Genomic DNA, 27,213 nt, shown 5'->3' with positions numbered 1-27,213 from the left:
TATGTTTTTTATCTGGCAAATTTGCTTTGATACTTGTCACTGCATCTTAAGCTAGAAAACAAGTGTTGTTTCTAATCAGAACAGACAAAAGTATTGTACCATTTGATGAAAAGTACAGTTTCTAAATGTCTCTGTATACGCCATACCAACCCAATGCCAGATCCATGCGGATGGTAAGTGCTGCTAGGAAATATTACAAGGCAACTCGATGCATGTATATGGTTAATTATGACTTCAGTGGAGAACAGTTGATGAGATTATGTACAGTTACTACATGATTAAATCTGTCATTTATCATTTTAAATGTAGCTGCAATGTTAATGCATTTGTGGGAGTATCTATCCTCTACATAGCATTCAGTTTTAACTTCTTGTATACTAAAGATCTCAAAGCTCAGGTTTTGTATCCTGATTGTCTTTTAAAGAAGAGAAAGAATAGCTCATTTTCAGGTTTCAGCCAAGCCTCCCTCTGTCTCTGATGCTAGTTTTTAGGATTTCAAAATTAGCCATATCTGTGTATGTTATAGTCACCTGCTGAAATGTCAGCACCAAAATGCAATCTGTAATTGGTGATACAAAAGCAGAAGATCTGAAATTACAGCTCTACAGGCCCAATATTTGCAGCAAGGGTGATAGAATTCTGCAGCAGTGTTCCTTCAGCTGTGCCTGTCAGCAGTCGTACACCCACAGAATCTACTATTAGCAGAGTTTTTTTAAAGCTACCTCCAGTAGCTCTGGCTTTTCACAATCCCCAGTGCCAGCTAGCTCCCCTATCAGCCCCTATGAGGAGTCAGTAGTAGTCAAGCTGTTCAGAGGGAATAAACAGGTCAATACCATCTTAATCATTGCATACTGTGGGAATTTACAGCAAGAAGAAAACTCACAAGAACCAGATGAAATGCTGTGTGCTATTCTGAAGCAAAGTCACAACTTTAAAGCTATATCTAAACAACAGGGGTTATCGCTATAGTGCTGAGGTATGTCAGCATAACCCCTGTTCTGTAGAAGGGGTTTTTCTGTCTCTGTAGGAGGGAATACCAGCTTCCTGAGCAACTGCAGCTAGGTCATCAGAAGCATTCTTTCATCAGCCTGTGTCTGCACCCAGGATTACATCTGCATAGTTACTGTATTTCGAGGTGCCAATTTTTCACGCTCCTGAACACTGTAGCTATGTTGACCTAAGTTTTAAGTGTAGACCAGGAGTTAGTTAATTTGTTTAATTAAAAGTGTTTTCATTTAGTTGTTTTTTAAAGTAAGTACCTACAGAGTTGTAGGTTCGAGCACTGTTTTTTACCACAAACAATAATAACCTCAATCCAAAAAACAGCAACACTCTCTCAAATCCCCCATTAAGATTATTTTATACCACTACCGATTCCTTCCTCTGCACCTCCCCCCAAAAAGCCTTTACAAAAACCAGAGCCTTGTCATATTAATGGCATTTCAGCAGATTCAGGCTCAGATGAAGCAGTGAGTGAAATAAATGTCACAACTGCAGTCACTCACAGAGCATGTCTTGTCTCCAGACTCTTTGCAAATACACTAGCAGACTATTAGCTCCAGTGATTTCACCTGGTGTGATCACAAGGAAAAAGATAATTGCTGGGATGACCATTCCAGATTTTAAGATTTAAAAATAATACCTGAAATTGCATCTTGAAATGATCAGTAAGTCAATACAGATGTAGCATATTTCTTTTAAGAAATGCATGGGCCTCTGCTTTCTACAATGTGGAGACTAGTGGTCACCAACCAGTAGATCAGGATCTACTGGTAGATCTTGGAACCTTTGACAGGTGATCCTGATAGATTTGTCTGGGAAGCTATCAAATGCCAGCATTTCATCTGTCCCTCTCAGCACTACCGTGCTGTTCCTCCTTTGTACCTTGGAATGCCCCTGGGAGCCTCTTTCTTGCTGTGCAGGGCACGGGAAGAAGAGGAAGGGGGGTGCTGATGTCAGGGTTTCCCTCCCTCCACTCTGTACCCCATCTCCACAGAGCAGAGTGGGGCAGGGATGGAAAGAGTTTGCTGGCTGCTTTTGGGAGTGGTGCAGGGCCAGGGTAGGGGTGAGCCTTCCTTAGCCCCAAGCACCACAACCCAGAAGACACCTGTGGTAAGTGGTGCCCAGCTGAAGCCCGCATTCTGAACCCCAGCTCCAGTCCTGAATCCCTCTTGCACCCCAAACCCCTGCCCCCAGCCTGATAAAAGTGAGTGAGGAGGGAGAAGGGAGTGAGCAGGGGCAGGGCCTTGGAGAAGGGGTGGGAAGGAGGCAGGGGCAGGGTATTGGGGTTTGAGGTAGATCCTGGATTGCACTTAAATTTAAAAAGTGATCTCATGCTTAAAATGGTTGGAGACCACTGGTGTAGACCTACCTACCTTGCTTTTTCTTTCAAGGTCTCTCACTGATGCCTGAACATGCAAAATACTGAAAGTGCCAGTCTAGATGGCTGCCAGGATTTTAAACCAGAATGCAATCTACACGTAGTCACACCAGAATTATTTGGTTAAAGTATTGGCAGCCAATTTACATTAGTATTCCCATAGCTGCTAAAGAGACTTTTTTAATACCATTGGATTAAAACAAAGAGGAATACCCCTGCACAGGGGGAAGCTTTCATACCATAGAGCTGGCATGCCAACTGTATATGACTCCCTTGCAATTCCTGGTTTAAGGGATATGACCTCCTCTTTCGCCCTGCAAAAAAGAAGACATGGCTTGGGTTCAACTGTGCTCTGGCTATTTTCAATACCCGGCACAGCCCCACGTGCCCTTAGGAACACAAATGTAAGTTAAAGGAATCTTGCAGATGCTCCAAATTATCCTTCGGGCTAGATTCAGTGTCTTAAAATCAAGTTTGTCTTCTCCTGCACTGAGCAGAGAATTGAGCATGCTTTGTTTTACTGGATGTTTTATCAGCCAGAGTTGTGGATTCAGCTCACAGAAGAAGTTCACAACTAACCCATCATCTTTAGAATCTCAATGGGAGAAGCTGACCAAGGCTCCACTAGAGAAGACCCTGCAACTAGATTTCTCCTCCGTCTCTCCTAACAAACATAGATGTTCACAGTTTTTCCCTTGCTTTCATTTTACCTGAGAAATGTGTAGAAATCACAGTTCTCCTGGCTTTGCAGAAACATTTGCTGGTTAGAAAGGGGCGTCTATGTTATGAATACTCACACTGTCATTGCAGGGGACTGGGCTGCTGAATCTGTGATTACAATGTTACCTGCTCTCCCCATTAAAGGGCATGGAGCCAGCATGCTAACCCCAGAAGCTCCACTTCTCTTGTAACCTTTAGCTAAGCCCAAGAGGAAAAAAACCCTCTGTGTCTTTCCGGCTTCCTGAGGAAAAGCTGTGGTGCTGATGCAGGAGGCATACGAAACCTCTCTCCTCCTGTCCCCTCAGGCACTGATTTTTTGGGTAGAGGAGAAGGGAAGCAGTCCCTACAATTCACATAAAGGGAGATGGTGCCCGCCAAGTGAGCCGACAGCTTGCATTGGCCCCTTTGGCAAGATGTGGGTCTGGCTCTGTACTCCCAGAAGGGGCAGGGCCAGTGTTTTTTTGATATACCCTGAAGTTGGTCAGAGATTCATTTACAAAAACTTTGTAGGAAAGGCAAGTCTGCTGTTCTGCTGAATACACCATTAAATATTATGCAATACATGATACAGCCCTTCTGTTTTACATTTTTTAAAATCAGTATTTCTAAGCTGATTTTATATTTTAAGTGTACTCTTAAGCTTGCATAAAGTAATCATTTCATTTTACTACCTATTTAACATACCAAAACAAAGACGGTATTTTAAATTAATCAGTCAGACCTGTGTAGTGTGTTCATAACAAATTTCATTGCTTTAAAAAAAAAGGAACACTAATTTATTTTGTGTTGTCTCCATAACAATAGATATGTTTATGAAATTTTACCATATATGTTTATGTTAAAAATATGTTTCCAGGCATAACAAACAATTTTATATCTTACTAAGGTACTGGATTTGTGGGAGGATTCTCTTAAAACAATTTCATCAAATAGTCAGAAGTAAAACAAATAGGGAAACACATCTGGAAGAAATGGGATATTGTCCCTTTATGGGCTTTCTTCAAAAGTGGGATAAAAGGAGAGCATTGATGGAAAGAAAGGTCAGGAAGACATTGGAAGCAAATATTTGTACTATAGGAATTAAAATTAAAATATGCATTTTAGATAAGGATGATCTTTTGAAGAATTTATTTAAAAAACTATATGTCTGCAGATCCAAGCATTTAAGGCTAAAGCTGAATACAGAAAATTCTGCCTCTAAAAATCTATGCAAGGTGTTTTTTGAGCTGTAATTTTATAATCTTCAGCAACAAATTAATTAAATGTTTAAATCAAATTTTAAACTGAGGTCTTGTAGACATATTACACTAATGCACAACTGTTTCTGTCAGTAAATTCAGATTACTGACAGTATATATGTTCAGATTGGCACATGCCTGTTAAATGGCTTCATTACCACTCAATGGCTCTTTCACAGGTTCAATGTTATGCTAATAGGTCTGGCAAGCTGGAAGGTTTTTCACTTTTAAAATAATAGATCCAAGAGCCTGCTGTGAAAGCCTGCAGGGTAAGACTAGGGATAGGAAGAGGGGAGTTGTTGAGCACTGAGACCCAGAGGTGGCACTGCCTCCCCTTGCTCTTATACCCACCACCCATGGGCCTGGGGTTCCACTCCCTGCCACTGTTGTAATGGCAGCAGCCTTGGACAACTGCCCTGTTGGTGGGGCTGGTGTCAGCAGGCCTGGGAGAGTGAGTGCCCTTGGAGCTGTAGAGATGAGTATGAAGGCCAAGGGGCAGCTGTTTGGCCAGGGGGGTGAGAGGAGGACAGTGGACATGTAGGCTGAGGTGTGTATAATTGATAGGTTAACAGATGGCTAAATGTGGGGCTGGGAGGCACAGAATTAATTAGAATATATGAGAGAAGCTCTGCCCCATCAGGCAATAAATCTGTATAATCTGACCTCAGTTGGATCTACCAATGAGAGTGCCTGCTGCAGAGGTCAAAATCACCTTACTCTATAAATACTGAAGAGCTGGCAAAACTATGACTGAAACACATGTATTTGATTGGCAGGGAAAGTGCAAAATGAAAAGACGCCACATACTATAGTATAATCATTCTTAAAAGTTATAAAGATTTTTGGAGACAAAGTCATGGGTTGGGGAGGGGCGATGTGATTCTTGAAACTCTTGGGGTTGGCAGTATTGTACTTAGTGCCCATTGTGGGGGTCTCTGGTATCAAATTTTGTCTTGAGCTGCCCCTGGTAGCACATGACCACTCAGGCATGCGTTGTAGGCATTTTGGTGGCTAAAGCTCTAACACCTGGTGCAGCCCACACAACACTGCACTAACTTCCACCAGACACTGTACTCTGCCAGATCCTTCCTCTATGATCTGGCTTTCCTAATGCCAGAAAACCTTCTTCACCTACATCCTTACCCAGGAGAGAAAGAGTCACAGAAGATTCACCCCCAGCAGATTCATCAAAATGCTTCTTGCTGATCTTGTATGGCTCTGTCTTTGTTTGGGTGTGTCTAGACTACAGGGTTTTGTCGATAAAAGTGGACTTTGTCGACAAAACTATACCTGCGTCTACACTACTGCCGTGTTCTGTCGACAGTAAGTTGACAGAACGTGGCAGTTTTGTTGACAGCAGTAAAGCTCATTTTATGAGGAATAATGCCTTTTTCGACAGTGTTCTGTCAAAAAAAGGCCAATGTGGATGCGGTGGTTTTTTTTCAAGAAAAAAAAAAACCCCAAGGAAAACCCCTGCTGGACAGTCAGGGAAAACCTCTATTTTTCCTGTCTGTAGCTACGTTTTAAAGGCAAAGACACCCTGGGCAGCCATTCTGACAGGAAGCTGGACACAGACCAAGACTGTCAGCACGCAGCTCTCCCTGCCACGTAGCCATGTGTGAAGCCCAAGATCCCTGAGGCCCCCAAGGACCTTCGAAGGAGCCATCACAGGTGCCCTCTAAGGGAAAGAAGAGAGCTCCAGCCCTGGTCAGGGCTAGAGGTTCTGACCCTGCTCAAACGTTGGGGCGAGGAAGAAGTGCGCCAGGCCCTGACCACCCGGCACAGAAATGAGGACATATACAGCTGCATGGCTCAGGGGCTGGCACAAAAAGGGCACCACCCCAGGACATTGGACCAAGTCCGGGCCAAAGTAAAGGAGCTCAGGCAGGGCTATGCCAAGGCCCGTGAGCGCAGCTCCACCTCAGGTGCAGCACCAGTGCACTGCGCCTACTACCAGGAGCTCGACCGCATCCTGGCTGGTCGGGAACCGCTGTCTGCCCCGGTGCTAGTGCAGACGGGCTTGCACACACCGGTGCAGCACTGCCAGAAGGGGACACCGGACACAGAGGAGCAGCTTCCAGGAGAAGACAAGGAGGAGGAGACCACTGAAACCGTGATGACCCTGACCCTGCAGCCTGTCCCCAAGACCCAGGAGGCCTCACAGGCATCCTCCGAAGCTGGTGAGGGAACATCAGGTGGGTGCAGTCAGGATCACAGACACAGAAGGGGGGAGGTCGGAGCAGAGAGGATGCAGAGCAATCTGCACATCTTGGTCTTCCTAGACAGCCTGCATCTCTCTGTGCATGTGCAAGCAGGTGGGCAGGCGGTGGGTATGTGGGTGGGGGCCCTGGGAGACCCAAGGTGCTCCCGGCCCCTGTCCTACATCTTGTGACCCACTGTGGCTGCACACTTCCCTGGCTTGGTGAAGGAGAGGATGTAAGGACGGGGAGGGGAGGCGGATGTTGCCTTAGCCACCACAGGGCCCCTGTGAGGCCGGGGCGGCTGGCAGGGCCAGATGTGGCCTTACAGTGACAACATTTCCATCCCTTGTTGTAAGGACTGATTCACTGAGCCCAAGCAGGGACAGCTTGTGAATTCCTGACACTGATGAGTTCTCCCTCTTCTCCTCCACAGCCGGACCTGCTGCTGCTGACCATCGGGCAACCTATGTGCCACCATCCACCCGGTCCCATGGCACCCACAGGCACTAGCAGGTCTACAACGACCTCCTGATGAGGCATGCTGAGGCCATGGAGAGAATGGAGGACACCATGGCAGAAAGGGCAAGGGAGGAGGCTTGCTGGCACAATCGTCTCCTGGAGGATTTCCTCCCCCAGTGGAGCGCTATGTGTGCCACTGTCCGAGAGGCCCTGGCTGTGCCAGGACCTCTCCCCATGGGGACTCCTCCCGCTCATCTGGCTCCAGCCCTCTCTGCCCCCCCTTCCTCTCCCTCAGCCCCTGCCATCCCTCCAGCCCCACCCCAGCTTCCCTCCTGCTAGGGCAGAGCCATCTGCAGCCCCCTGCCACCGGCACAGCCCCGACTCAACCCTGAGGACGGCTGGGTCCACGGACCCGAGATGGCAAAGATTTGCGGCCCAGGTGATACCGTCATCATCCGTAAGCTGACTGCCCGCCCTCCCTCCCTTCCCCCTCCAGGTTGACATCCCCCCTCCTCCTCCAGTTTTAAAAACAGCTGAAGAGTTTACAAAACAGTTTATTTTTGAATACATGTGGAACAGTTTTTTTTTTAAACAAACAGTTATTTATTTGAACGTTAATTGTTAATAAATATTATATTTTTATTGTGTGTGTCTTAACTGTCTGGAGGCTGGTGCAGGGATGGCTTGTGGGAGGAAAGGTTTTGGGACAGGGGGCCCAGGCCCACAGGCCCCATTGGGGAGACCTTGGGGAAACTCATTGGGTCCAGCTGAGAAGCGCTCACTCACAGCCTCCTGGATGCAGACCCCCACCTGATGGGCTTGGCGAACAGCAGCTGTCCAAGGCTGCGCAAACTGCCTCCCCTCCACTTCAGCCATTGCCCCGCCCTCCCAGCCTGGAGGGAAGGCCTCCCCTTTGCTCTCCACCAGGTTGTGGAGGATGCAACATGCTGCCACAACCCCTAAGATATTGTGTTCCCCCATGTCAAGGCTAGTGAGCAGGCACCTAAAACTTCCCTTCAGCAGGCCAAAGGCACATTCCACCGCTAAACGCGCCCATATCAGGTGAGTGTTAAAGAGTTCCCTGCTCAGTTCAGATGCCCAGTGTATGGCTTCATAAGCCAGGGCATGAGGGGGTACGCCGCATCAGCCACAATGCAGACCAGCATCTCCATGTCCCCAACAGCAAAGTTTCGCTGGGGGGAAGAAGGTTCCAGCCTGCAGCCTTTGGTAAAGGTGCGAACTGCGGAAGATCCGAGCATCATGTGCCTGACCACCCCACACAAATGTCCGTGAATAGTCCACAGTGGTCAACCAGGGCCTGCAGCACCATGGAGAAGTACCCTTTTCTGCTAATATAACGGGCTGCTTGATGGGGCGGTGCACGGATGGGAATGTGAGTTCTATCGAGTGCTCCTCTGCAGTTTGGGAATCCCAGCCCTGCAAAACCGGCCATGATGGTGTATAGGTCTCTGAGGCAGACAATCCTGTTCAGCACCTCCGAGCTGATGGCCCTCACCACCTGCAGAAAGAGACACATACAAACACATGGTATAGGAAGTTAGAAGGGTTGCCCAAGTCCTTGGGAGGTCCGTCCTCCCCGCCTTCCTCCTCAAAACCCCAGCCCCACCCCGCCCCACCCTGCACGATTGCTCCCAGCAGTAGGGTAGAGTAAGGCCAGGAGCCCTCCACCAGCTCCCCTCCATTGCCCTCCTGCCCTTTCCTGATACAGTCCCCCTATCCCTCATGGACTGCCCCACCCCCCAAGGGACTTACCTCCATCAACAATGCGCCAACAGTAGATCTCCCCGCACCAAACTGGTGTCCCACCAACCGGCAGCTGTCAGGGTGGCCAGCTTCCAGAGGGCAATAGCTACCCTCTTCTCCAGTGGGATGGCAGGGCGCAGGTGGGTGTCCTGTCGTTGCAGGGCAGGGGCAATCCAGGTACAGAGCTCCTGGAAGGTGGACTTCTGCATCGTGACGTTTCAGAACCAAGCCTGGTCATCCCACCGCTCCATTATGAGTCGGTCACACCAGTATGTACTTGTCTCCAGCCTCCAAAATCGCCTCTCATGGAAAAAGTTTGGTAACAAGAACAGTGTTGCTGCATCCCAAACAAGGCACTCCAGGCTGGGTTCAGAATTTGGACCGGGCATTAACAGCATGAAAGTCTCATGGAGTTGCAACAGCACTTCAAGCACTATGGTGTGGGGCCATCGCCTGCCCAGGGACAGCTCCATGGTAATAAAAAGGATCAAAATCAGAAAAACCTCCAAAAAAACCAAACTGCTGTGGTGTCCCAGGAAGCAGGGCACTCACAGCAAGCACTGCAAAACCTTTGCTGCCCCTCTAGGAGGTAAGCAAGGCAGCTGCAGGAGCAGAGCAACAGCTGTTCAGGGGGGTCCCTTTAAGCACGTGTCTCTGCAAAAGGCAGGCAGCAGCACAAGAAAGTACATGCTGCCCCCATGCCCTGGCAGAAGCAGTTCTGGGTGCCTTATTTTGTTGATAGAGCATCCGGCAGTCTGGACGCTCTTTTTCGACAAAGCGGATCGATTTTTCGATCCGCTTAATGCAGTCTAGATGCTCTTTTTCGACAGAGGTTTTGTCTACAGTATCTGTCGACAAAGCCTCTGTCAAAAAAAGTCTGTAGTCTAGACATACCTAGATTTATGATAAATCAACAATGTCTCATATTAGAGAGAGTAGTTCCTACTCTGTGCTAGGTGCTTTCCAGAATCCTAAGAAAGCTGGAACTTGCAGTCCAGACAGAGAGACTAGTAGACAGAAGTTAGGGAAAGTGTAAAATTAATACACAATATTCATACAAAACAACTTAATGAACTGTATGCAGCATGGCAGAATTTAAATATGGACAGGTTACTAGGTGCTGTGGATAAGTTTAGGGAGGTTGTACCACGTTGCATATGGGGCTCACCGAAACGGAAGCTGAGATATGAGCAGACAAGACTATAGGAATATTTGGCAGAGTTAGTGGCAGGAGAAATGCAGAATTTTTCTAGCTTGATAACCAGAGGAGTGGGGTTTACCATGATTTTGCTTCCCCCTGCTGGAGGTCCCATCATCTTGGCACATACTTCCTGAAGAAGGGGTACTTTCCAGGAAAAACAGTGAGTTTGTACCTCCAAGAACAGCTTAGGGAAGCTGCCCAAAATCAGCTGCTGGTAGAACCAGTAAGTTCTGGTCCCCACAGAGGCTGAGAGCAAGCAGAAGCCAATCAGGCCCCACCAAGAAAAATTAAAAAGGATTGTCTACTTTCTCCAAGGATGGGTTCTGAGTGAATGAGCTCCTCAAACTTAATATAAGAAGCCTAGCAAAGTCAAGGGCTGAGCTTTCACTGCTTCTTTTCAGTTGAACCAACACAAGACAATGGTTTTATGGTTTTGGAATTTAAAGCTCAGGCGGCCAGCTTGACTTCAATAGCTATTTACTGCTGAAAAATTGAGGCACGCTTGCTTTGCCAGTGGTGACCCACTGACTAAGATGAATCCATGACAGAAGAGTAAATGTTTATTATGCTTAGAGTTAAATAGTTAACAGAATACAATGAGTTTTAAATATTGACAAGCAGTGTGCCTTTCTCCCCTCTATTACTCAGCTTTCCATTTCACAACTTCACTAGTTTTCCAGGATCCAGGGACTTGACCTTCTAATATTGAAAAGCAGAAAGTCAACTTTTGAGGGAGAACCCTCAAAAAACAAAGAGGGAAGACGCACAAGTTGTCTTTGCATGTTGTTTTTTAAATTTCTGAGGGTTAAGGTGGTATAGAGAACAGAAACTACTAGTCTCACAACTCTCTAAGGCTACGTCTACATTGGCCCCTTTTCCGGAAGAGGCATGTTAATTTCAGCGATCGTAATAGGGAAATCCGCGGGGGATTTAGGAAGTAGGAATAAGATCCTCCGGAAAAGGGCGCTTTTTCCGGAGGATCGGGGCCAGTGTAGATGCTCTTTTCCGGCTTTTCTAAAAGCTGGAAAAAAGCGGCGGACATTTTTATTTAAATGCCGCGGGGGATATTTAAATCCCCCGCGGATTTCCCTATTACGATTGCTGAAATTAACATGCCCCTTCCGGAAAAGGGGCCAATGTAGACGTAGCCTAAGGGTTCAGAGGGATAGCTGAGTTAGTGTGTAATAGGAAAAACATAAAAAACAACAAATAGTCCGGTAACACTCTAAAGCAGTGGTCCCCAACCTTTTCAGGTTGTCGGGCGCCAGGGGGCGCGGCCATTCGCCCGCCGGGCGACAGGAGGCGGGGACACTTGCCCCCCCAGCTGCATGCCCGGGGGCGGGGCCCCCCCCATAGCCACGCGCCCGGGGCCGGCGCCCCCCCCCCCCCGTAAGCGCCGTGCGCCCGGGGCCGGCGCTCCCCCCGTAAGCGCCACAGGGCTAAGGCCGGGGCCGGGGCCAGGGCACGCGCGGCGCTCCCGGGGGCGTGGGTCAGGGTCGGCACCGGCACGCGCGGCGCACCCGGGGCCGGGACCCGCCATGCACCCGGGGCTGGCACCTGCCAGCCCAGATTGCTCCGCGGGCGCATGTAAAGAGCCTTGCGGGCGCCATGGTGCCCGCGGGCACCAGGTTGGGGAACACGGTTCTAAAGACTAACAAAACACGTAGATGGTATCATGAGCTTTCGTGGGCACAACCCACTTCTTCAGATGACAACCCACTTCTTCAGGATCATCTGAAGAAGTGGGTTGTGCCCACGAAAGCTCATGATACCATCTAAATGTTTTGTTTGTCTTTAAAGTGCTACCAGACTATTTGTTGTTTTTTAAGTTTAATTCTCTAAGGGGTCTGTTAAATAGAAAAGTGGTTCTTTTTATTGTTATGTAACATGATTTGAAACATCTCTTAGGACCTTGTGCAGACAGTTTATACCTTAGCTAACATGATTTGAAACAATTATTAACTCAGCTTTTAAAAGTGCTTCTTATCATCTATTCTACATGGACTGTAATGGTGAAATCAATGTCAGTGGAAATTGAGCACTTATCATCCAATATGTGTATTTACCAAGGAACTCATGAAGAATCCTAAAGGGCACAGAAGCCCTGGCCTCCAGCAAGAGAGGAGGTAAGCCTAGGAAAGAGCAGCTGAATAAATCCATATTTATCCAGTGGTTGGGAACGCATGCAGCTCAGGGAGTGGCAATATCCAGACTGTATTGCAGTCCTTCAGGCAGTGAGTGGATGCCATTCCAAACTTCTGCTTAGAAAGGATTAGTCTGGCTTTGTGTGGGAGAGGTGAATGTCACCATCAAAGCATAGCTGTGGTAAATCTATTTGAAATTCACCTCCCCGTGTACAAGGCCTGCATGAGTCCCACATAAGCTCATAAAAAGTAATCCTGTGGCAATGATATTTATTTACTCATTGATGCAAAAAGAAATTAGTGTACAGATTGAACCTCCCTGGTCCAGCACCCTTAGGACCTGAATGATCCTGAACCAGAGAATTTGTCAGACTAGGAGAGGTCATTGTGGCAAGGGCTTTGCTTTCTCCCCACCCACGCGGGGACTCCGCTTTCCCCTGGTGGTTCCACTGCCACCCAGGGCTCTGCTCTCCCCACTAAATTGGAGGGCTCCGCTTTTCCCCCGCAGCTCCACTGCGACTCAGGGCTCCAGTCTCCTGCCAGGGCTCAGGTCTTCTGGCAGCAGCCAAGGACTCCGCTGCCACCCAGAGCTCCACTCACACCCTGGCATCCAGAGGCTCTCCTCTCTACCCGCAGCCCTCCTCCCTGGGTTCTTTGCCATCCAGGGCTCTGTGCTCCTGCTAGTGGCCAGGGACTCTGCTCTCTCCCCAGCATTTCTGCTGCTGCCCAGGACTCCATGCTTCTCCGAGCAGCCTTGCTGCCACCAGGGCTCTGCACTCCATCCAGCAACTCGGCTGCCACCCTCCCCTCCATGGTGACCGGGGGCTCCCTCTCCCCCTGTGGCTCTGCTGATATCTGGGGTTCCACTCTCTTGGTGTCCTGGCCCATTCCATCAGCTTATCACAAAGAGTGCTCCTACGGGGTCACCCAGAAGACCCAAGGATGTGGCCAGACTATGAAAGTCTGGATTACAGTTTCAACCTGCACAACATAATCTCTATATTTTCCTGAATACTATTAACCTGATAACGAAGTGGCAGAATTCTTTATGGTCAAATACTTGATGAAAGCTGTAAAAACCAAAAGAAAATCATATTCTTTTCTTAACAGAATCTAGGGGGTTGCACCCCTTGCTCGTTATGCTCACCAATCCCCCTCTCTGAGGGTAGATGTGTAGCCAGGGGGAGGATGTAGGAGTTGGCTGGGGGCAGGGTTTCTGGCTGCGGGAGGAGGGGCAGGAGCAGGCTGGGGATAGGTGTCTTGCCAGAGGGGAGGGTGTAAGAGCACGGAAGAGTGTAGGAGCAGACTGGGGGTAGGTGTCTGGCCACGGGGTGGGGCAGGAGCAGGCTGTGGGTGCGGGGTCTCTATGGAAGGGGTGAGTGAAGGGACTGGGGGTGCGAGATCTTGGCAGTGTGGGGAGGGGGTTGGGGCACGGGGTCTAGGCCAAGGGTGTGTGTAAGGATGCTGAGGGTGTGGGGTCTCGGCCAAGAGTACGTGTGACAGGGCTGGAGGTGTGGGGAGAGCACGCCACTCCTAGCTCTCCCCTGCAAGGGGGGAGGCCTTGTGGCTCCGGCCTGCTGGGGTACTTGGGAGGAAGGGAGGCTGAAGGAGGGGATGTGGGATGCAGAGTGATGTGATGACATCACTCTGTCATCCCACAGGAAAAGTTATTTATATATATAGAAAGAGAGACTGGAAAGCCTAGTGAAGAACTTTCCTTTTCTCCACTGGTCCTCTCTTATCACCTGTCTCCTCTCTTTCGCTCTCTTTTTTAAAGCTCCAGTTGTGATGTTCGCTTGCTGCTTGACTGGCCAGATGACACTGATCACAGTCACTGTGGACAAAAAAACAAAAACAAAAACAAAACAGTGGTTTGTAATGCATTGTCCTTGCTCTGAAATGCCAGGTTCAATTTGCCTGGAGCTAAAATATAAATTACACATAATTACTCCTTAAAAATGTAATTTATTAAGGTTGGGGGGGGGGGGAGAGGGAGGGAGAGAGAGAGAGAGAGAGAGAGAGAGAATAAAATAAAGGGCCTACTCCTGTGAGTGATGAGCACAGACACAACTGGAAAACAGTGAGAAATACCATTCCCCGCTATTGCCATTGTGGGAGAAGTGGATGTAAAACACCTTGCAGCTTGAGCCCAAGGTGGTCTGTCTACTATGTAATAGAGTGCCCTCAATTTACCTTTTTGTGTTCAGATATGAGAGCACCTGGAATCCCTCAGAGAGACAGGATCCTTTTATGCTACAGTCGTTAATTTCATGTAACTATTTTATTGTATAACTCCATTAATATTCCTATGAGTCAATGGTAGTTGTCCCCTGCAGTTAAATGAAATTTATGATTGTAACTAAATTTTGCTGTGAGATGTGATATTCATGACTAACTTTGTATAAGTGGCACGTTATTGTTTAGGGAAAAAGTGATCCTGAACATAAATTCACATGCTTAAAAGTTGTTTTATATCATAAAAGAAACAAATGGACTAGTAAGAGAGGACTTGAATCCCTTGCAGTGACTAAGTTTATGGAAAACTGTATTTTTAATATAAAGTTCAAAAGTTTTACAAACTCTTGTATATCAATAAACAAAATATGGCAAAAATGTTCATTCAAAAACAGTCTGAAATTAAATTTAAATCTGATAAAGGCTATTTGTCTTCCCTGTGACATATATGCTGTAATGAAAGAAATATATTATTAATTCTTTGTCACAACCTTTTTTTCTCTTCTTATTTGTGGGATTATTACATTATGGAACATGATGAAGAGATGGTCTGGCAAGTGCTTTGCCCCAATCTATAAACACACTTTTTATATGTTTTTCTAATTATTAGATGTGAATGTGTTTGAGTTTCAAATACAATTGAAGTATTTTAATTAAGCTCTTTTAGCTCTAGAATGTGACTAAAATGAACCCCAATCCAAAATGTGGTGCTCTTTGCTTTATTCCTCAAAACAGCACAAATTTGGCCTCATGTTCCGCTGCCCACACAATCATCACATACCATTCCCTCCAGAATGCTCTAGTCAAGAGAAATTTTAGCTGAGGATGGTGTGTAATAGGGAGGAGCTACATAGTTGCATGTACTGACTATGCACCTTGACCCCTAGTCCTCAACCACAAATGCTCTTCAACAGCTCAGTAGAATTATGGAACCTAAATGCCTCAGCAGTTGAGAGAGCTGGGGTACAGTACATAGTTATAGGCTACGTCTAGACTGGCATGATTTTTGCTGAAATACTTTTAATGGAAAAGTTTTTCCGTTAAAAGTATTTCTGCAAAAGAGCGTCTAGATTGGCACAGATGCTTTTGCGCAAAAAGTGCTTTTGCCAGTCTAGACGTGATTTTGCGCAAGAAAGCTCTGATGGCCATTTTAGCCATCGGGATTTCTTGCGCAAAACATTAAGGTGCCTGTCTACACTCGCCCTCTTGTGCAAGTAGTCTTGCGCAAGAGGGCTCAAGCAGGAGCGTGAAAGTATTTGCACAAGAAGCACTGATTTTGTACATTACAAAGTCAGCGCTCTTGTGCAAATTCAAGCGGTCAGTGTAGACAGCTGGCAAGTTTTTGTGCAAAAGCAGCCGTTTTTGCGCAAAATCTTGCCAGTCTAGACACATCCATACTGTATGCTGACAGTATGTTGACAAAGGGTAGGAATAAATGGTAAATTTTCAGAATGGAGAGTGGTAACTAGTGGTATCCCCCAAGAGTCAGTCCTGGGACCAATCCTGTTCAACTTATTCATAAATGATCTAGAGAAAGGGGCAAGCAATGAGGTAGTAAAGTTTGTGGATGATACTAAACTGTTTAAGATAGTCAAGACAGAAGCAGACTGTGAAGAACTTCAAAAAGGTCTCACCAGACTGAGTGACTGGGCAACAAAGTGGCAAATGAAATTTAATGTGGATAAGTGTAAAGTAATGCACGTTGGAAAAAATAACCCCAACTATACGCAATGGGGGCTAATTTGGCTACGACAAATCAGGAAAGAGATCTTGGAGTTATCGTGGACAGTTCTCTGAAAACTTCCACGCAGTGTGCAGCGGTGGCCAAAAAGGCAAATAGGATGCTAGGAATTATTAAGAAAGGTATAGAAAATAAGACAGAATATCTTACTGCCCCTGTATAAAACTATGGTACACCCACATCTTGAATACTGTGTACTGTCACTTCGAATGGTTCTGAGGGCAGGCGGCTCTGCCACTTCCGAGCCAACATTGCCCAAGGGCCCAGCAATCCTGTCGGCTCACTTGCATGGCCATCTAATAAAAGCATCACCTCAATCATATCCCAATTTGCTTGTTAATTGTAGAAACATTTGTACCAAAATCATATGTTACCAAAGAACAAGAACATTTACAGTCGTTGTCCCCTGATGTTATCCCAAGGATTGATAGGGTTGCCAGATGGTTTAACAAAAAATACCGAACACCCCTCCCCCCCCGCAAAAAAAAAAAAAAACACCAGGAAAAAATTCTGTCAACAAAAATAAGGGTGGGGGTGGGGGGGAGACCAAAGTTGTTAAACAACAAAAAGAAAAAAACCCAACAGAACAAAATTGTGGAGCAAAAATTATTTTTTTAACAGGAGGCTGTCCCTTTAAGACAGCCACCATTTTGGGCGCCATTTTTAAAACTCTACCGCTCCACCTGGTAAGCACAGGGAAGCCGGGGGCCGGAGTGGGGAGCCGGCAGAGGGGGGTGTTTGGAGGGGGCACAGGAGTGGCTTCGCAAGCCGCACTTTTGGGGGGCAAGAGCTGCGGGTTGGTCATGGCTGGTGTAGAGGGAGGCATCACGTGGCCACCTCCCAAGTCTCTGCTGGTCACATGGGTCACAGCAGCATGCGCTCCGCTGCCACCCCAGCCCGGCGCCCCCCTAGCATGGCGCTTGGCAAGTGTCCCCTCCTACTCCTCTTCGGTAGACTCTGCCGTGCTCCTCACTCCTCCACCCCCTCCAGAAGTGGCAGGGGAAAATTTTCCCCACTGGGCTTCCATCCAGGGAAATAGGAAATATTGGACATTTCACATATCTCGTATTTCCTGTTTTTTTAACTGGACGGAGCCCACAAATACTGAACTGTCCAGGTGTATACCGGACACCTGGCAACGCTAAGGGTTGACAATTGGTTCTGAGTTGTTTTAAGAAGATTTTATATACATACATACACCATCATAAGTATTGCAGTAAACAGATCACATTTAATGAAAGGAAGTGTTAAAGGCCAGTCTAAAGTAGAAACTACTGTGATATATCGATGTTGGGTAAAGGTATGATTTTTTTTAAAAGAAATTATACTGGCAAACACTATCATGCAAATATAGTTATACTATCAAAACAATGCTTTTACCAGTACAGCTTATTTCTTTTGGGGAACTGGTATAAACTGCATTTATGTTAGGAGGGTTTGCTGATATAGCTATACCAGCAAAGCTTTTCAATTGTAGATTAGGCCTAATACTCTTTCTACATTGCACCTACATGAAACTCTACTGTAATGGGGCTCCCTGTAGTTACAGTAGTCTTCCCTCATACTACATTGCAGGACCAGGCCCTAATTGTGATTAAAATAATGTGAAGGTATACTGTGGGTCCTGACTAGGGTTGCCAGGTGTCCGGTTTTGAACCGGACATTCCAGTATATGAGCTTTCTGTTCAGGAAACAAATAGAGAAAATAGAAATGAGAAAATATAAATGTCTGGTATTTTCTAAATAAGATGTAATGTAGATTGTGATGTCAAATGTGTCCGATATTTTTGTTGAAACCATCTGGCAATCCTAGTCCTGACTGTTAAAAAGATCTCAGTTCAGTATCAGATTTTTGCAGGGTACAGTTTTTGTGAGTTCAAATAACTTCAGGCACATTAAACACCTAATTACTTTATCTGTAAGATGTCTTAATGCTATACAATGTACCTACAATTATTTTCACTTGAAAAAATAGTGCCTTGTGCAAAAGTGCAGGTGCAAAATTGGAGATCAGTTTTCAAAATTAAGTCCATAATGAGCCATTAAGAAAATTACAGGTGTGTGTGTGTATGTTAACCTATTTGATATTGCTTTTGATTAAACAGTTGATTGTTACATGCTTCTCCTAAGCATACAGGTGAGTATAGATTGGAAATGAACCGTTAAGAGATTTAAATGGCTATATGACAGAAGGTGATGGCTTTGATGGGAGAATATATCTTGTATTTCAGGGTTGCAGACTTGAGTTCTAGTCCTGGCTTTGATGTCTATGGCCTTAGACAAGTCACTTATGCTTTCTTCCTCAATGTCCTCCATCTGAAAATGGATCATTCATAATAGTCATTTACTCACCACATGAAGCCCTATTAATTAGTTAATTGAACAATTTAGTGAGATAGTGTCAACAAGAATGGATGTTACTCAGCACCTTGCAGGGTGTGTTTTGCATCTCACAGGATCAGAATCAATGCTTGTGAAGTCCTTTGAGAATCAAGTGCCATATTTGGCCATTAGTATGTCTCAAGGCAGAATCTGGCTTATAAAAGCCTACGGACAGTAAATATTTAAATATTATTATTAGTTAGGTTCTCATAAATACCAATGATTTAGATGACAGCAATGAAAATAAGATCTCTAGCTTTGCAAATAACATTAATTAGAATTAGAGGAAATAATGCAGAATAAAAAAAAATAGGTAATTAGGCCAGCAGATGACAAATGTGGTTCACAGAAGAAAAATGCAATACAGGTTGCACCTCTATACACCGGATCAATCTAGTCCAGCGATATCCGTGGTCCAGAAGGACCAGAGATGTTCTAGGATCAGAGAGTCCTGGTGCGTTTCAGGGGCCAGGAGCCCAGCATGATGCGGAGGGAGGGGCAAAGAGCGTGAGAGCATAGCCAGTGCATAGCTGCAGGGGAGGGGAAAGAGGCAGGAGCTGGCAAGTGACTCAGCTGGGCTGGGGGGGGAGGGGGCGCAAACCATGAAGCCCGGTTGAGCAGGGCAGAGAGCGAGGTTGGCAGCAGGAGGGCCAGAAATGAGTCTTGGAGTGGCCCCTTATCAAAAATTATTGCCCAACCTGTTCTAAGGCAATGTAAGTTATAAGGAAAAATACAGGTAGATGTACTCATTTTCACTTTTTTCAGTAGTAAAGAGGCTACCAATTTGACAAAATAGAGGCTTTTAAAACTACTAAAGTGGTTTATGAAAGGGAACAAGATATACATTCCACATCTGTAAAAGGCAAAGGTATTGTAGATAAGACAAACATAAAATAAATTACAAGTCATTGAAACGTAATGAGCAATTTTTAAGACTATTATAAGAGGAAGGGGGACAAGAGGGCAGATGCCCTGGAGCTTGGCAATTTAAAAGTCTGTTGGCCACCTTGTAAACAAGAGACAATTGAAGAACTGGAAAAAGCAGGAAGGTAGGGTTAAGATGCTCTAAATATTAAAAGGCCTAATGTTTGTTGTCCTAAGATTGTTATCTGTTATAGTGTAACAGCAAAGTTCTGCTCCTAACCATTAATTCCCTTTCCTTTCTAATCTGCTAACTTTAGTTTGTACTGGAGCTATCATCTGAAAGTGCTTGAGTGCTTTTTTTTCCTCTGATTGCACTGGCACAGTTATATGAACCATTAGCTATTATTACCTTTATTTCAAACCTGTCACTTCTTTGTAGCTAGCATGCTGTGGGAGGAAAGGGTAATACCCCCCCCCCCCAAAAAAAAAAACCAGTTTATATCAAAGAATAAAATTACCCATACAGAAATGAGCTGAAAGAAATATGAACCAAGAAGGGGACAAAAAGGAGTTCAGAATCTTGATAAATCAACTCCCCGTCAGAGCAGAGGACATTCTGCTGTACTGCTATATATATAAAAAACTCTTAAAATACAATGCAAAGCTGGAGCTGGCTTTTGTCCATACTGTCTCTCCCACCCAACAATCCATACTTAAGATATTTCAAACATTCCAGAAATAATGCAAATACAAGTCATATTTGACTGACTGCAATACACATGAAAAAAATAACTTGAGAGGAGTTTGAAAACCTGAAATAAGACACCTAAAAGCAGGGTTTTTTAATGTAGTTCTCTATATGGTGCTGTTATATATAATCCTGTGCCATACAATGGACTATGAGTAATTAACATTAATTAAATGGATCTTTCTATCTATACGGCTGCTAGTGACATATTACTGACCTCAGAATGCACTTGGATTTTTTTTCAGGGTGCGTGCTAGACTGTCTTACCTCTGTAGATCTATGGCATGCTCCAGCTGCTACTGGAATGCTACTGGAATGCTATTCACACTTGCAGTAACAAACACTACTAGCCAAACACTAGGGGAAATTAACCATTACACAGAGCAGTGCAGAAATAGCTTAGATAGTACATATGATACCAGTAAGCCTGATTTGCCTACTTAAAACACCCAAGGAAACTAACTGCAAGTGGATAGGAGTACTGACAGACTATCATGAAGGTGGCTTATGCAGCAGAAACATGCTTATCATACGCAATAGCCAATGTTAGAAAGTATGTGGCTTGCTTCTGAATAAGACAGCACTTGAAATCACGGGCCAAATTAACCCCAATGTAATAGAATGGAGTTATGCCAGGATTTAATTTGTATAATTATCTCCCTGTAAGCTTTATGGAATGCAAGAGCTGAATCAATCCATATATGCTGGAAGTACAGAAGGAAATAATGTCATAAGTCTGGCAAGGCAGTAGGTGCATTCATCAGCTTAAGCAGGATTTGGTCATCAAAATGTACAACTTTAAGTCCAGCTTACAAATCTTCAACTCAAATGTTATTTTCACCTTAACACATGGATGGAAAAGGTCCAGACAAACATCTAAATGCCTTCGAAAGCAAATGCCTCAGGAAATACTAGATACTAAATGGAATGAATTTATAACAAATGCTGAGATTCATCTTAGAGTTTGACAACTTCTCATCTCAATGTTATTGCAAAAAGACTATGGAAATATCTGGGACGTGTTGAGAATTAAACTAGAGCAGTGATTCTTAAACTTTTTAAAGATGAAGGAATGCCAAACAATTGTTTTTTTAATGGGGAACACCAAGGATTTTTTTTGTTGAAGAAAAAAAAAGCTCCCAGGGAAAAGTTGTTGAGCAGAAAAACAACTTTAAGGGTGGCCATTCTGTTCTCTCCGTGGCACACCTCCGAGTACACTTTAAGAAATGATGAACTAGAGTATCTGCCAAGGCAGGCCCATGTTTGGGCTGCTAATGGAACACATAAAGGGCTGATTGAAAGAATCCCCATATCAGCCAGTACTTAGGAAGGGAAAACCTCTGGGATTCAACATGCAGGATATGTGAAGACCAGCACAGGACAGCAGAGTCTTGTCTGTGCCGTGCCTTATGTGACATTTGGTGATATAGGAAGGCTTCAGATTCAGAAGCATGGTTCTCACTAGGGATGTGAAGGACTATTCGAGTATTCAATAAGCAAATACTTATTGGATAGTCGACTAGTCGCTTCCACCCCTTGCTGCCTCTATTATATATCAGGCTCCTCATGGCATTTCAAAGTGGCAGCACTGCACGGAGCCCAGGGTCAGTGGGGGAGTACCCAGGTGACCCGGGCTCCATGCAGCACTTTCGTCTTTCGCGGCGCTTTTTGCTTTTGCCCTAGTGCTGTTGCTAAACTTCAAAGGTGGAGGTGCCCTATCGACTACTCGATTAGTCAATTGCCCGATACTTAACATCCTTAGTTCTCTCCCTACTATGTAGAGTATTAACCCCCACTTCGTGCCTGTAGTTGAAATGCATTCCCTTCCTGGGACTTGGCTTTAATGGTAACTCAAATAACACACAATCCTCAGTCTACTGTAAATTTCCTCCCCTGGGGCTGTCCTGCAGGACTCTCTATCTCTGTTACCATACTACTTCCCTTGTTTGGAAAATTCTAAATTCATTCATCAGCCAAACCTTTAAAGGGCTAATTGTTATCAATCTTTCCCCTTTGTGGTGGCTGGATATATATTAAGGTGTTACATTGCTCCAACCAGTATTTAGCCAATGGTAGAAGTAGGTCTGGAAGGATTGCCTATAAATATTGTCTTTGGTTTGAGATCTGAGATATAATTTACAAAGCCAGGCTTGATGAGATGGCAAAATAGACTGGAGTGCCGATGGGGACTATCTGTGACTCTGTACTAAAGCTGTTACAGTGTGCTAGGTGTTCACAGTGGTATTTGATTGGTTGGTTATTCCCTAATTAGATTTCACCAATCTGGGGTTTGTGCCCTGGTTTATGGCAATCTGCCCTGAAGCTGGCTCCCACTTTCATAAGCCACTCCAGACAGCTGGACATTAGCATCCCTACAAAACTACAATCTAGTCTATCTGAAAGTTGTATTGTAATAATGACATTGTGCATTCCAGTTGAAATAGAATTTCATCTTTAGATTTTATTTTCGTTTCAAGGCATATGTCTTTCTAGTGATGTCTACATACCCAGCTCCCACTCGAAAAGACCTTGATAGATTAATTAATTAAATGAAAATATATTACTGATGCTTGGCTCCAAAAGTAATAGAGAGAAATGCACCTACACAGAAATGGAAAGGGAGAAAAGCCTAGGAGAAAAAGAGAACAGAGAGTGCCAGAAAGAGAGAGAGAGAGGGACTAAAGGAAGGGGACATCTGAAAAACTGTATTTTTAGTAATGACATTGTACCTTGCCCAAATTAACAGTTTATTTCTGTGCATGAAGTAGTTTTCATATATGATTACAGAAAAAAATTAAACAATTTTTATACAGAAATTTCAACATATGGCAAAAACCATTTTATGCTAAATTATATGCACTCAATATATTATATTATTATTATTATTATTCTATTCACTGAATTACAATAGTACCGATAATGTGCTAGGCACCTTCCAAATACAAAAGATTCCATCAATGCCCCAAAGAGGGTCAGAATGCAAGAAGGAAAGTACTACACATGAGGAAGGATAAAGGACATACATTTTAAATCAGATTACCTGTCCTTCCCTAAGAAATAACCTACAAATTACCCATATCACTCCAAGTATTACCCAGAATGCTCCCTTCTGACACATAGCATAGAGTCCTACTGATGTCAATCTTTCCATTGATTTTTTGGTGAGAGATGCATGAGACCCACACAGAGGAGAAAACATCAAGACAGAGGGTACAAGAACCAAGAAATCCACAGGAAAGAGGGATAGCATGACCTCCTTTTCACTTCCTTCCCATTGATAATCCACTCTGTGTGAACATCCTATTTGGATGACATATTGTGGTGAAGGGGCGGAGCCAAAGAACACAAGCTCTATGCAGCATGTGCCACTGTTACAACAGTGAATTTTAAGGTGGAAATCTTTGTCGGAATTAACATTGACTGGACCAGCATTATTTCTCTTTTGTATGTTAGGAGTGCAGGAGAACAGTGTGCAGCCATAGGCCACATCTGTCCAGCAACATTATTTCAGAATAACTCGAGTTATTTCTGAATAACTTAATTTGCGAATACACAGCAGGCAGTTATTTCAAAATAATGTCAAAATAGCATAAAGCTGGAGGACTTCTTACTCCTACTCTTGTAACCTTCATTGTACGAGGAGTAAGAGAGATCAGAGGAAGAGTGCTCTATTTTGAAATAAGTGCTGTGTAGATGCTCCCAATTTTGAAAGAAACTACACAAGTGATGTAGCTTAATGTGCGTAGCTTATTTCGAGTTAAGCCATGTTATGTAGACACACACATAGGGAGGAAGAGCAAGACAACAGTAGAATAATTTTATGAATTATTTGTCTTTTGTATTACTGTACTGCACAGGAGCTCTAGTCATGGACCAAATCCCCACTGTTCTGGGTACTGTATAAACACAGAATAAAAAGATGGTTCCTGTGCCAAAGAGCCTATAATCCAAGTATTAGAAAAGAGACAATGGATAGTTACGGAAAGGTAGAGGGGGGGAGTACCAGGAGGCAGTGAGACAGTACTGGTATCTGTTCATCAGTGGCCTAACTACTATCAAATAAAAGAGTTTACAGAGGGTGTCACAACCATAAGGGTTAGCCGGAAGCCTGGGGACTAAGGGGTTAACTATGTCCCTTACCTAACTAGGTAGCCAGCAGGCAAAAGAAATGCAGGTAGGAATTTCAAATTGGGATAAAGGACTTTTTGGGTTTTTCCCTCCTTTGTCCCTGAGCAGTTTCTCTCCAGCTACTGAGCGGGACAGACACTATGTCTCCCTTCAAGAAAAGACTCTTCATTATCTGTAAATAGGGTAAAGTTTAGATAAATCCGTTAGGTTTTATTGTTTTATGGTTTGGGAATGGGAATCTGATGTCTGTGCATTTAAAAATGGGTTTTCCTCTTCTTTGTAGATAAGTTTTGGCCCATGGTGGAATCCCCCCATGAGTTTATTAATTGGTGACTTCTCCATCCAGTCATTATGCTTGCAACAGAAATATTGTGGTGATAATAAAAGTTCTTTCTCTTTTCTTTTTATTACCTGGTATTGGTTAATTTTTGTGTCCTGGTTTTATTTTGGGGCTGAGATTTCCCAAGTAGTCTCTCCCTGGTTTCTTTATTATTACTTGGGTGGTGGTAGCGGATTTTTTTATCCCCAAAGTCTAGGGTTTTAAGATTTTGGGGGGAAGCTTTATACCAAAGCCTAGAAAGATAAGGTTTTGGGGTACTTTTGCAGACCCCCACTTGTGCATTTATTGTGCCAAAGTGGGGAAAAAGCCTTGATGGAGGGCATATGAAGGAGGATACTAAGGTAGCTCTGCAGTTGTTTATGGGGTGCTATTCCTAAACATAAAGGCAGCACTGGAAAAAGCACGAAGATGCTTGGCTTAAAATTTAATAAGTAGGAGATGGAAGCTAGTATCATGGGCCAATCAGAATTCCCAAAAGTGAATGGAGATGAGAAGTAAAGTGGAGATATTCTAGGAAGGACTTTGAAAGTGGTGAGAAGCAACTAATGTTTGAACAGAAAAGGGAATCCAATAAAGGGATACAAAGAGAGGCATGACATAACAATCCAAGAGAATGGGTACGAGTAGGGCAGGATTGTATTTGTCAAGGCCAGAGAAAAGGATATACTAAGATGCAAGACTATCAGTACCTGGACAAAAGTTTTGGCTCTGGATGTATAAGAAATGCCTTATCTAGAGATGTTATTGAGAAAGAATCAGAAAGATTTAGACATAGCCAAGAGGTGAGGACCTAGAGAGATCTGAGTCAGAGATGATGCCCAGCTTATGGGCATGACTGGCAGGCAGATTTGTTGACCACTGAAAAAATATCAAAAAAGTTAAGGGGAAGAAGATTAAGAGATCCGCTTTAGTGGTGTTGACTTTAAACTGATGGCTGGACATCCACACGATGTCAGAGACAGAGTAGGACTTTACTTTGGAGAGGAGACAAGTCTGGAATAGAATTAGATCTGTGAATTGCTTTCATAGAAAATCATAGATCAGGCATAGAGGGAAAAGAGAAAGGAACCAGGAACAGAGTCTTGTGGCGCTCAGATGGAAAGTTGGAGCTGAGAAGGGATGAGGAGGATCCTCCAAAGGACATGCTGAAGGAGCAATTAGAGAGGTAGGAGGAGAACCAGGAGAGGAGAGAAGCCCAGAATCCAAGAATGTACAATATTTCAAGTAGAGGAGCATGGCTGACTGTGTCAAAAGTGCTTGGCAGGACTAGGAGGATCAGGACAGAGTATTGATTCTGAGATTTGGCTAGGAAGAGATCTTTAGGCACTTTGTTGAAAGCAATTTCAGTGGACAGCATGTGCAGAAGCTGGATTGGAGAGACTAAAGGGAGGAGAGGAACTCCAGACTATAATTGTAAATCCATGTTTCAATGAGCTTAGAGATGAAAAGGAAGAAGATGGAGATGGAGTAGTGTTTGGAGAGCCAAGACTGGTCAAAGCTGGAGGCACTTTTTCCAATATGGGAGAGTGTGATGGGCCCGTCGGGGCCCGCACTACTCTGGGGGAAACCTCACCTGCTCCCTCGGCAGACGGGAGGGGCGGCGCAGCGAGGGGCGACCGTGTTCGCTGTAGCCGACCCGCCGCAGCCGGGCCTGAGGGTGGCAAGAAGCCACGCACCCCACCAGGGAAGAGACACAGCGGAACAGCATCGGGGCGTGCTGGCCGGCCACCACGTAACCCGGGGGCATGGGAAGGCCCTTGGGGCAGGGCCTCGAGCCTCCAGCCCGATCCCAGGGCATGAGGACGCCCAAGGGGCAGGGCGACGCACTGCCATGGCCTCACCCGGGCCATTTGAAAAGCGGCCAGACCAGAAGCAAGGAGGTGGCTCAGGGGAAGGAGCCACCAGCTGCGCTCCATGCTGGCGGAGCTGAAAGGAGAGCGCCAGGACGCCGCAGAGCCCGACTGAACGGGAGGGTAAGCCCCCAGGACCGACCGGCCGACGGGTAAGACCCCAGGACCCACCGGCCAGGCGGGAAGCCGGAGAGGGGGATAGGAAGCAGCCCGGGGCAGGGCACTTCTGGCGGCCGTGTGCAGACGTGTTTCGGGATCAAACCCTGTCTATCATGCAGGGAGAGTTTTAAACCCTGCATTTAGGGCTCCGGGTTGGGACCCGGTGGAGAGGGTAGGACCTTTCCCCTCCTCCAGTGTCTCCCCAGCAATTGTACGTCGGGAAATGCAGGTGCCGGCGGACACCAGAACCTAAGGAGATTAAAACACCACCCTTCTGAGGGCTAACCCCAAGGGGCAAAGACCCCTCAACCCTACCTCCTACCTCGACCGAGAGGGGGTGTTTGCACCCAGAAAACCCGTCACCCGGGCTCAGGGCCCTGGACTCAGACAGATATACGACGGAGGGTTCGCTGAGCCTCCCTGCTTGGCTGAGAGGGGGCGCTCGCACCCAGAAAACCTGTCACAGAAGGACTAAATCATGTCTGTATTGTGAGGAGAAAAAGCCAGAGGACAATGAGAGGTTAAGGAGAAAGAGGGGATGAGAGTGATCACAAAGATCAGGAAATAGGATAGGTCAGGTAAAAGGATTAGATGAGAGCAGATGAGAAACTTCTTCAACTATAAAGGAAGAAGGAAGAGAGATTTATAGGAAGAGGAAG

The 27,213-nt window shown here is 45.3% G+C and overlaps 1 long non-coding RNA gene across 4 annotated transcripts in view; it reads right to left on the bottom strand.

Annotated features, from left to right (window-relative positions):
- Positions 1-27,213, bottom strand: part of LOC142829600 (uncharacterized) — a 67,185-nt gene that overhangs the window by 14,049 nt on the left and 25,923 nt on the right. The window contains exon 3 of one of the 4 annotated variants that reach the window (XR_012904159.1): positions 11,786-13,941. The exons of the other annotated variants lie outside the window; for them this stretch is intronic. This is a non-coding gene — a long non-coding RNA (uncharacterized LOC142829600). Of the gene's footprint in view, positions 1-11,785; positions 13,942-27,213 lie in introns of those variants that run through there. 4 annotated transcript variants of the gene reach the window in all.

This window comes from Pelodiscus sinensis, chromosome 5 (assembly GCF_049634645.1).
Source record: "Pelodiscus sinensis isolate JC-2024 chromosome 5, ASM4963464v1, whole genome shotgun sequence".
Classification (NCBI taxonomy): Eukaryota; Metazoa; Chordata; order Testudines; family Trionychidae; genus Pelodiscus; species Pelodiscus sinensis.
This window is presented reverse-complemented; position numbering and strand designations above follow the sequence as displayed.